This window comes from Erinaceus europaeus, chromosome 21, assembly GCF_950295315.1.
Source record: "Erinaceus europaeus chromosome 21, mEriEur2.1, whole genome shotgun sequence".
NCBI classification, from domain to species: Eukaryota; Metazoa; Chordata; class Mammalia; order Eulipotyphla; family Erinaceidae; genus Erinaceus; species Erinaceus europaeus.
Genome location: NC_080182.1, coordinates 3,033,301 through 3,043,257, shown reverse-complemented (window position 1 = coordinate 3,043,257; position 9,957 = coordinate 3,033,301). Strand labels below are relative to the sequence as shown.

The 9,957-nt window shown below is 50.2% G+C and overlaps 1 long non-coding RNA gene across 1 annotated transcript; it reads right to left on the bottom strand.

Moving 5' to 3' along the window:
- Positions 1 to 6,062: 6,062 nt before the first annotated feature.
- Positions 6,063 to 8,671, bottom strand: LOC132535263 (uncharacterized). The gene is made up of 2 exons (XR_009547031.1): positions 8,528 to 8,671; positions 6,063 to 6,249 (listed from the first exon to the last, which is right to left on the bottom strand). It is a non-coding gene; the product is annotated as an uncharacterized LOC132535263 (long non-coding RNA).
- Between the last annotated feature and the right edge of the window lie 1,286 nt (positions 8,672 to 9,957).

The window sequence follows — 9,957 nt, the reverse complement described above, 5'->3', positions numbered from 1 at the left end:
CAATGTCCATCCCTATCTTTTAAAATTTTATTTATTTTAAGGTCTATCATCTCAGATTGAGAATAATTATTCCTGACTTTTTTTTGTGGTCCATTGGCTTGTATGGTAGTTTTCCATCCTTTCACTTTGAGTCTGTGCTTCTCTTGTTGAGTTAGGTGGGGTTCCTGCAGGTAGCATATGGTTGGGTTGTGTTTTCTGATCCATCTTCCTACTCTGTGCCTTTTAATAGGTGAATTCAGGCCACTTACATTTATCGATATTATAGATTGAAGATATTATAATGCCATTATTCTAAGATTTCACAGTGTTCTGTTATATGGCATGTTTATGATGATGTGATTTTTTTTTATAAGACACCTTTCAGAACTTCTTTCAGGGCAGGCTTGGTGGTAGTTGATTTCTTCAATTGTTGCTTATCTGAGAAGGTTTTTATGCCTCTATCTAGTCTGAATGACAGTCTAGCAGGATACAGTAGTCTTGGTAGAAAGTCTTCCTCATTGAGAGCTCATTATATATCTTGCCATTCTGTTCTGGCCTGTAGTGTTTGTGTGGAGACACCTGCTGTTAATCTTATGGGTTTTCCTCTGTAGGTGACTCTTTGTTATTCTCTTGCAGCAATCAAGATCCTTTCCCTATTCGTATTCCTTTTCATTCTAAATATGATGTGTCTTGGTGTCTTTAAGTCTGGGTTAATTCTGTTTGGGACCCCCTAGTCTTCTTGAACCTTTATGTCTTTGATGTTGTCTAGACTAGGGAAGTTCTCAGCTATTAAGTCCTGCAGAATGCTTTTCCCCTTCCTCTCTTTCTTCCTCTGGCAAGTCAATAATGCATATATTACTTCTTTTGAAGTCATCCTATATGTCTGTTCTTTTTTTCAACAACATTATTAATTTCTTTTTGAGATCTCTTACTTCTTTTTTAGTTTTTTCTAATTCATCCTCTATCTTGCTAATTCTGTTTTCTGCCTCATTTATCTTATTCTTTCCCCCCTGTTGTTTTCTGAAGCTCAGCTATTTTGTTACTCTGTTATGATACTGTATTAGCTTGTTCAGCTAGTTGTGCCCTTAGCTCAGCTATTTCAACTTTCTACACTCTAATCACCTCGACATAGTGCTTGCTTTTGGAATCTCATTTGCTGTTTCCTCATTTCTGATATTACTTTCAAACCCTTCCCTCACTCCTGTGACTAATACTTCAATTACTGTTTCAATGTTGTCCTCATTCTTATGTGCTTCTACCTTTGGGGGCTTTATCTGGGCTTTTGTCCTGTTTCATTTCTCCAGTGTCTCTTCTTGGTTTAACCATTGTATATGATGTGTTATGAGGTTCCTCTCTCAGTACTATTCAATCCACTAATCACACTTGGCTGGACCGACATGTCTATATAAGGTAGTTAAAGAGTTCACAGTTGTGGAAATTAACAGTTGTTTCAATGTTATCTTAATCCTTGAGGTGAAGCAAGGATTTGCTTTTTTTCTTTATCTTCCCTATAAACTATGGGAGCCTGAGGGCTTTTTAACTATAAGTTGATATTTTAGCTTAATTAGTCACTCCCATCCTAGAGATAAAACAGGGTGGGAGAGAGATAGCACAGTGGTTATGCAAAGAGACTCCCACACCCCAAGGGTCCAAAGCCCCAGGCCCAATTCAGCTTCTCTGACAGCAGTCAAAGCCAAGAAGGGCAGCAGTCCTTGGCCCTGTGAGTTTCTAAACAAATCCTGTTTGTACTCCATGGGTTCTGAGGCAACTGTTCAATGTGTTTCCGAATTCCTTGGGAGCACAACGTGGAAAGGCTCCCACTACACAGCCCCACTTCGGGACCACTGGGAGTGTATGTCTTCTCCTGAGTTACCCCATCAGGTCTCTGCCCCTGATGTCAGCACAGGACCTCCTTGTTGCTGCTCCAACCTTCAAGGACATTAGCAATGGAGACTCACAGTTGCATTTGGTGAGTCTTATGGGATCCTCTCCTCCTGTCAATAGTTTATATGTTGATAAAACTCAGACCAGAGGTGGTGCCTCAACTGTCAAACTGAGGGACTGTTACCAATCACTCCGGAATAGATATGGGCTTTAGCGCCAGGAATCTCTCCTTAGGCCCCTCTCTGTCCATGAGCCATACGTGTTTGCACTCACCCATGGTTTGGTGGCTTCCCAAAGTAATCCTGTAGTCTTGTCTTGTTGTGTTCTCAGGTGATCTTCCTTGTTATTCTTAGTTGAATGGGAGAGGAGAGAGAGACACAGCTGCTGCTACTCTGTAGCCTCCAAAAGTCTCGGATCTTCCCATTTCATGCTTTGGGCCAGAGCCTTATTCAGTGCAGGTGGGATGAAACCTGGAGCCTCTCACACCTCTGCTGGATCAGGGTAGAGAGTAGCTCTCAAACACAAGGAAAGTATATAAATACCACTAACTGTTTACCCAATCGGTTTGACCTATGGCCCATAAATTCATATTTACACAGGAGCCTGTGTGAACTCAGGGTCCCTGTCAGTCTGAGCTTGAAGTCCATGGTCACAGCTGGGAACATTGGAGGCTGCACTCACTTCAGGACCCATCTTCCTCAAGTGGCAGAGTATGTTGACCCAGCCTCTCTTTACAGAGTGGGGCAGTTCCTACCACTGCTTATGGCATCTGGCCTCAGGTCAGGGAATGAATAGACCCAGGGTTTAAGTGGGATCTAAGTTAACCTCGAAGTTTACTGCATTTTACTTGTTTGATGAGAAAAATCAACTTTTATTTCTTTATTGGGGAATTAATGTTTTACATTCGACAGTAAGTACAATAGTTTGCACATGCATAACATTCCCCAGATTCCCATATAACAATACAACCCCCACTAGGTCCTCTGAATCCTTCTTGGACCTGTATTCTCCCCACCCACCCACCCCAGAGTCTTTCACTTTGGTGCAATACACCAATTCCAGTCCAGCTTCTACTTGTGAGGAAACCAACTTTTAAGTGCAAGTCTCTTGCTAGTTCATTCATTTTACACACACACACACACACACACACACACACACACACACACACACACACACACACACACAGAGAGAGAGAGCAGAGTCCCCAGCCCAGTCCACTGTGCCCTGAAAACTCTGCTCCCTCCTCCTCTCCACAGGCAGAGTGAGTGCTCTGTCCCCAGCGCAGCAGGTGCTCAGCTCATCTGTCTACACTGCAACCCAGGAAGACAAAGGGGATGTGGAGAAGTAGCAGAAAGTGAGTTTAAAGGCTGCCCCTTCCCCATAGCTGGATCGTGTGCCGGGCTCCGCAGCACTGTCCACCACAGGGCCCAGGACCCCCAGCCTCCAGTTTGGTGCAGACGGGCTGGACCGTGCCTCAGAGGAGCTGGTTCCAGATCAGAAACCAGGCCGGCTGAGGCCTGCTGCCGATGGGCGGTTGCTAAGGAGACCATCAGTGGAGGAGAATTTCTAGGCAGACCGATCAGCAGGAAGAAAGGACACAGAGAGAGAGAGAGAGAGAGAGAGAGAGAGAGAGAGAGAGAGAGAGAGAGAGAGAGACAGAGCTTCCCAGAGTGGACAAAGAGGAGAGGTTGCCCTGCAGGGCTGGTGTCCCCATCTCCAGGACCCAGCAGTCCCCCTAGACACACCTGAGGGAATAATGTCACCCCCTTGTGGATGGGGGAGTAGATCCAGGGTGCAGAGTTTATGGCAGACTGTGTGGGAGCTGGGGTGTCATGTCAGGCTTACCTAGTCACTCAAGCATGCACTCACACCACCTCCGTTGCTGAGACATGTCGGGGGAGAGGGTGAACTACACATGTGTCCCACCAGCACCCCCAAAACATTCTCTGCCCGTCTGGGTACCTCCACTCTAGAGAAAGCCATCCCTCACACCGTCTCCCCCTCCCGGCTGGCCAGACACCTATAGCGGGGCAGGGGGTGTCCCAGGTCTTCCACAGGCAAGAAAAAAGGGGTTTTGCTCACACAGTCCCCAAAGCCCCAGGATCAGTCAAGTTTCTCGGAGCCAGTCACTGCAGCCAGACCTGTCAGGGGGCCTGGTGAGTTCACAGCCTGGAGGGCAGGTGCTGGGCACTCAGGGAGGACCCTTGGACAACTCCATGACCCGAAGGGTTACCCTGACTGCACACGGCAGGAGCTCAAGGCACTCTGCTGCAGGAGGGGCAACACACCCAGAGACCCCACTTCTGCACCTCCTACCTGATGTGCTCTCACCGTGTATGAACACTGTCCACTCCTCATCCTGTGCCAACCTCATCTGTCCCCTGTGACACTGTCCCCTCCACTCCCTGTCCCCTCCTCATCCTGTCCCCTCTTCATCCTGTCCCCTCCTCTCCCTGTCCCCTCTTCATCCTGTCCCCTCCTCACCCTGTCCCCTCCTCATCTTGTCCCCTCCTCTCCCTGTCCCCTCTTCATCCTGTCCCCTCCTCACCTTGTCCCCTCCTCATCTTGTCCCCTCTTCATCCTGTCACATACTCATCCAGTTCCCCTCCTCTCCCTGTTCCCCTCCTCATCCTGTCCCCTCCTCTCCCTATCCCCTCCTCATCCTGTCCCCTCTTCTCCCAGTCCCCTCCTCTCCCAGTCCCCTCCTCTCCCAGTCCCCTCCTCATCCTGTCCCCTCCTCATCCTATCACCTCCTTTCCCAGTCCCCTTCACATCCTGTCCCCTCCTCTCCCTGTCCCCTCTTCTCCCTGTCCCCTCTTCTCCCTGTCCCCTCCTCATCCTGTCCCCTCCACTCCCAGTCCCCTCCTCTCCCAGTCCCCTCTTCATCCTGTCCCCTCTTCTACCTGTCCCCTCTTCATCCTGTCCCCTCCACTCCCAGTCCCCTCCTCTCCCAGTCCCCTCTTCATCCTGTCCCCTCTTCTCCCTGTCCCCTCCACTCCCAGTCCCCTCCTCTCCCAGTCCCCTCTTCATCCTGTCCCCTCCTCATCCTGTCCCCTCCTCATTCTATCACCTCCTCTCCCAGTCCCCTCCACATCCTGTCCCTTCCTCTCCCTGTCCCCTCCTCTCCCTGTCCCCTCCTCATCCTGTCCCCTCCTCTCCCTGTCCCCTCCTCATCCTGTCCCCTCCTACCCTGTCCATGCTCTCCTGGACATGCCCAGTATAAGCAGCCTGCATCTCAGTGTTCAAGGTTACCCCCAACTCTTCAACTGTGTTTTTCTTGGAAGCACCTTCACCCCAGTTTTCCTGGTGTTGAATGAAGAGGACATGATGTGGAGGTGTGGAGGGATGGGGCAAGCCACCCCAAAACAGTGCCCCAGGGGAGGGAACGGCAGGCAGGAGTAGAGAAAGAGGCCTGCAGACACACCGGACACTGAGCTCCAGCCTCACCCCAAGTCACAGAAACTCTGAAATGCTTCTTTCTCTTAAGTCATCTTAAGTGAACTGACTGTCTCTGGAAAGTTCAACTTCTGCCCCTCGAGACAACTCTGGATATTTTTTAAGTCCCTTTGATACACCAGTGGAGTCTGGCTCCTCATGCCTGACTGCCAACCTCTCTCGGCTTCTCAGGGGCCTTCTGTGTTCCAGACACAGTCTTGGGACAATGTCCGGTCCTTGCACAAGGCTCCGGCACGCTTCCCCAGGACAGGACCACATGGGTCAGAGAAAGCAACAGAGGTGACCATGTCAGCGAGCGGGCAAAAGGAGAAGGTGGAGGTGGTGGGCGTGCTTCGTGAACAAGAGCACTGAGAATGTTCTAGCACAGCCCAGTCCTTGCCACCTTCTGTGATGAAGAAAATCTTCCGTCATCTGCTGAGCACTTAATGATGTAGTCAGAGAAAGTGAGACTCTGGGCTTTTGAGATGGTTGGCTTTTAAATGATTTGATTTTTTAGGGAACTGAGGAAGTGACTCAGGAAGAGCCGATGTCTTGGACGCATGAGGCCTTGAATTCTATCTCCTGCCCCAAATAAAAGAAAAGCAAAAGCAAAAGCAAGTAAGGTCCTGCACATGGCAAAGAGGTGCTCTACCTCACAGAGACACAAAAGTGCCAGTGTTTAAGTGTATGAAACAAACCATAAAACTGATAGTGCCAACCACTTAAGATGTTTTGGAACAAATTGGCAGCATAAATCAATGCTTTCAGCAGTTCCTTTTATCAAATCTAAATGCAGAGCAAATATTTGCAATGAAAATTCAGCTTCCCAATTGACATCTGCTATAAACATAAACTCTGCATCGGGGTTTTAAACGCTTAGGACAAGACTCCTATAAGATGCCGCCGTGAAGCTTGGCTATCAGTCACGTGCCGAGGGATCGTGCTTTGGATCTGTTAAGTCAAAAAAAATAGATCACAGATAAATATATACAGTTTAAACCAATTTTTTTCACACTGTAAAAGTAAAATTATAAAAGGTCTACTGCTAAATTTTAAGTGGATATTTTGCATGGGATGGTGTTTTCCTTTTTCCAGTTTTTGCTTTTGTTTTTCTTTTTTAATTTTTATTTATAAAAAGGAAACACTGACAAAAACCATAGAATAAAAGGGGTACAACTCCACACAATCCCCACCACCAGAACTCCGTATCCCATCCCCTCCCCTGATAGCTTTCCTATTCTTTATCCCTCTGGGAGCATGGACCCAGGGGCATTGTGGGATGCAGAAGGTGGAAGGTCTGGCTTCTGTCATTGCTTCCCCGCTGAACATGGGCGTTGACAGGTGGATCCACACTCCCAGCCTGTCTCTCTCTTTCCCTAGTGGGGCAGGGCTCTGGGGAAGTGGGGCTCCAGGACACACTGGTGGGGTCATCTGCTCAGGGAAGTCCAGTTGGCATCATGGTGGTTGAAAAAAGTTAGCATATAAAGGCAAACAAACTGTTGACTAATCATGAACCTAAAGGTTGGAATATTGCAGATGAAGATTTGGGGGTCTCTGTTTTGTAGATAGCTAGTAGGCCTATTTTAGTTATATTCCAAAGGGCCCATGACTATATTAGGTTGTTTTTTTCCTGAGTCTGATATCTGATATGGGCCCCAGATCAAATCAATGGGGTTTACAGTCAACAATGTTTATACACCTTTCCCACATTTGAGAACTACTCTCTTCCCTGATCCAGCATCCTATCCCTTTTTCTAGCCATGACATCATCTCCCCAGACAATAACTTGGGTCCACCTGAATATCAGATGGCATGGTGTTTTTCTAGAGCATTTTTGAAAGGGGAAGTGTTTGATGGGTCAGAAGAGTTTCTCTGAGTGAGTCACATTTGAGCTGGAATCTTCAGGACTGGCAAGAACCAGCCATGTAAAGACAGCAAAGTCTAAAGGCCATCTGTGCCACACCCAGATGACACCTGCAGCCCTGCTTCCCTGCTCATGAAGCTCCCCCCTGAAGGTGGGAACCAGGGGCTCGAATACGGGTCTCTGCACATGGAAACAGGTGTGCTCAACCAGGTGTGCCGCCACCTGACCCCGACCCGTCAACATTCTCAATAAGCAGGTCACTTCCTGGCTCTGGGTTCCAGTTTCCCCCTGTACTAACTGGGATGGGGGGAGGGGGAAGACCAGAACCTGGAGAAAGCTCACTGGACAGACCAGTTTTCCTTTATTTAGTTATTTTAAGAGAAAGAAGGAGAGAGGAGTGAGGGAAAGATGGAGAGAGGCTCTCCTGCACTGCTCTGCCATCCACAGAGCTCCCTTAGTTAAGATCCATGGCGCAGAGACCCCTCCTTCCAGAAGAGGTGAGACTGGAGATGAGGGCTGGTGTGTGGGGTCACGTCACCCCAAGTATGTCCCCAGCCAGCAGGCCTGGGCACTCCAGCGCGTCCCATGGCCTACCTACACGCCACCCGGAGGTTCCCCAAATCCGCACACAGAAGAATCAAAGTCACCCAGCGGGGGGCTCCTGGTTTCCCCAAAGCCGCCCAGACCTCCGTGTCCCTGGGCCCCACTAACGAGATTATGGGGCGTCTCTGAGCCGACACCCAGGGCCTCTGGCTTGGCTCTGCTAATCCCAACAAAGGATACCAGGCCCCTAATTAATTCCCCGAATCTTATGGCGGCGTGAACAGCCCATCCACCCGCCTTAATGAGTTTAATCGACTGGACTTGATGATTTTATTCGAAACCTAGGGCCGCAAATTAAGCTCTTAAAAATGCACTTGAACTTGATTGGCAGCGGTAATCCCAACAAAGTCTGTCTAATCCTTGGGCTGCCTGGGCAGGGGCGGCCGGTGCAGAACCACGGGCAGCATGTACCCCTGCCACCTGGGATCTGGGCTGTGCTTTCTCAGCCTGTCCTCCCCCCAACCCCACCACTGCCATCCAGACCAGTGTGGGGCCCAACTGGCCCCCCTGCCCAGCAGGAAGTGAATTCCTATATACTCTTCAAGTCTTGCTCCAGCCAGCTCCCTGGATCCTGCTGTGACATTCACCCTGAAGCCCTCTCCACTTCCCCATCCCACTGGGTCTGCATCTGTGCCCCTTGCCCCCTCCCAGCACTGTGGCAAACCCCCAACGTGTGCCCTGAGTGTCACCATCACAGGCTTTCCTGTCCCACCGTGGGACGTGTGGGGCTGGCTGACACGGTGCCAGTTCCCGGCTGCATACCCGCTCCCCACAGTTGCTTTTCTCTGCCTGAGGACATGCCTGGGCAGCTTGCTGAAGAATGGGGAACCTGGGAATGGGGGCGCAGCCACCAACAGAGGGGTACCAGCCAGGCTGCAGGTGGATACTGCTGCACTAGCCTGCTCAGCCCAGCTCAACCCAGCCCAAGCCAGATCAGACCTCTCAGACCAAGGAACATCAGCCTAAACCAGATCAGTCCAGCCCAAGCCAGATCAGACCAGCCCAACATGACCCAGACTAGACCAACCCAAACCAGAACAGATCGGACCAAGCCAGCCTAAACCAGATCAGTCAAACTTGGCAAAATCAGCCTAAGTCAGATCAGTCCAGTACATTCAAGACAAAATCAGATCAAACCAGACCAGACTAGAACAAACCAGCCAGACCAGACAAGACCAGGCCAGTCAAAACTAGACTAGCTCAGCCCAGACTGGCCCAAGGCAGCTCATTCAAATCAGCCCAGACCCATCAGCTCAGTTGTCTGTAGATTTCTAACTTTACTGCCACTGTTGTCAGCACCACTGTGTTCAGAGGCAGCTTGACACACAGCTACAGGCACTGACACGTCTCCCTGCCTGGCCAGGGCCCCCACAGCCGCATGTACCCAGGCCCTAGGGCACCTGCCCCAGCAGGCTCCCCACCAGAGCCCAGCCAACCCCATGACCCACTCACTCTCAGCTCTGCCTGCCCCACCACCAACACTCTTGGCGTGACTTGCAGCTCTTACCACTCTCTGCCTCACTCTGACGTTGTCCCCTTGTCATGCAGACCCCCATCTCCCAACCCAGTATCCCCGACCTCTGACCTTTGGGAGCAGGACTGAAGACACTCATCTCCCCCACGCCCCACCACCACCATCAAGAAAGCACTGGTCTCTGTGTTCAAATGCAGCTCCCTCTCCCTCATGTCTGGTTATGCGGATGCAGGGCAGAGGTTCTGCAGTGGTTTCAAGTAAGAGGAGCACACACCCGGACTCACACATTCATGCACACACGTGCGTGTGCAGGTGTAGGGCTGAAGCACGGCGCGTGCACCCACTTGAAAGAAAGCTGTGGGGCCAGGCGGTGGTGCGCCTGGTTAAGCGCACACAGTACAGAGCACAACGACCTGGGTTCAAGCCCCTGGTCCCCACCTGCAGGGGAAAAGCTTCACAAGTGGTGAAACAGGTCTGCAGGTGTCTCTCTGTATCTCTCCCTCTCTATCTGTCCCTCCCCTCTCAATTTCGCTCTGTCTCTATCCAATAATAAATAAATATAATATTTTTAAAAAGCGAAGAAAAAAAGGAAGGAAGGAAGGAAGGAAGGAAGGAAGGAAGGAAGGGAGGAAGGGAGGGAGGGAGGGAGGGAGGGAGGGAGGGAGAAAGCTGTCAGCTCCTCCTGCAGCGCGCTAAGTGTTTGCTGAGAAAGCCACTT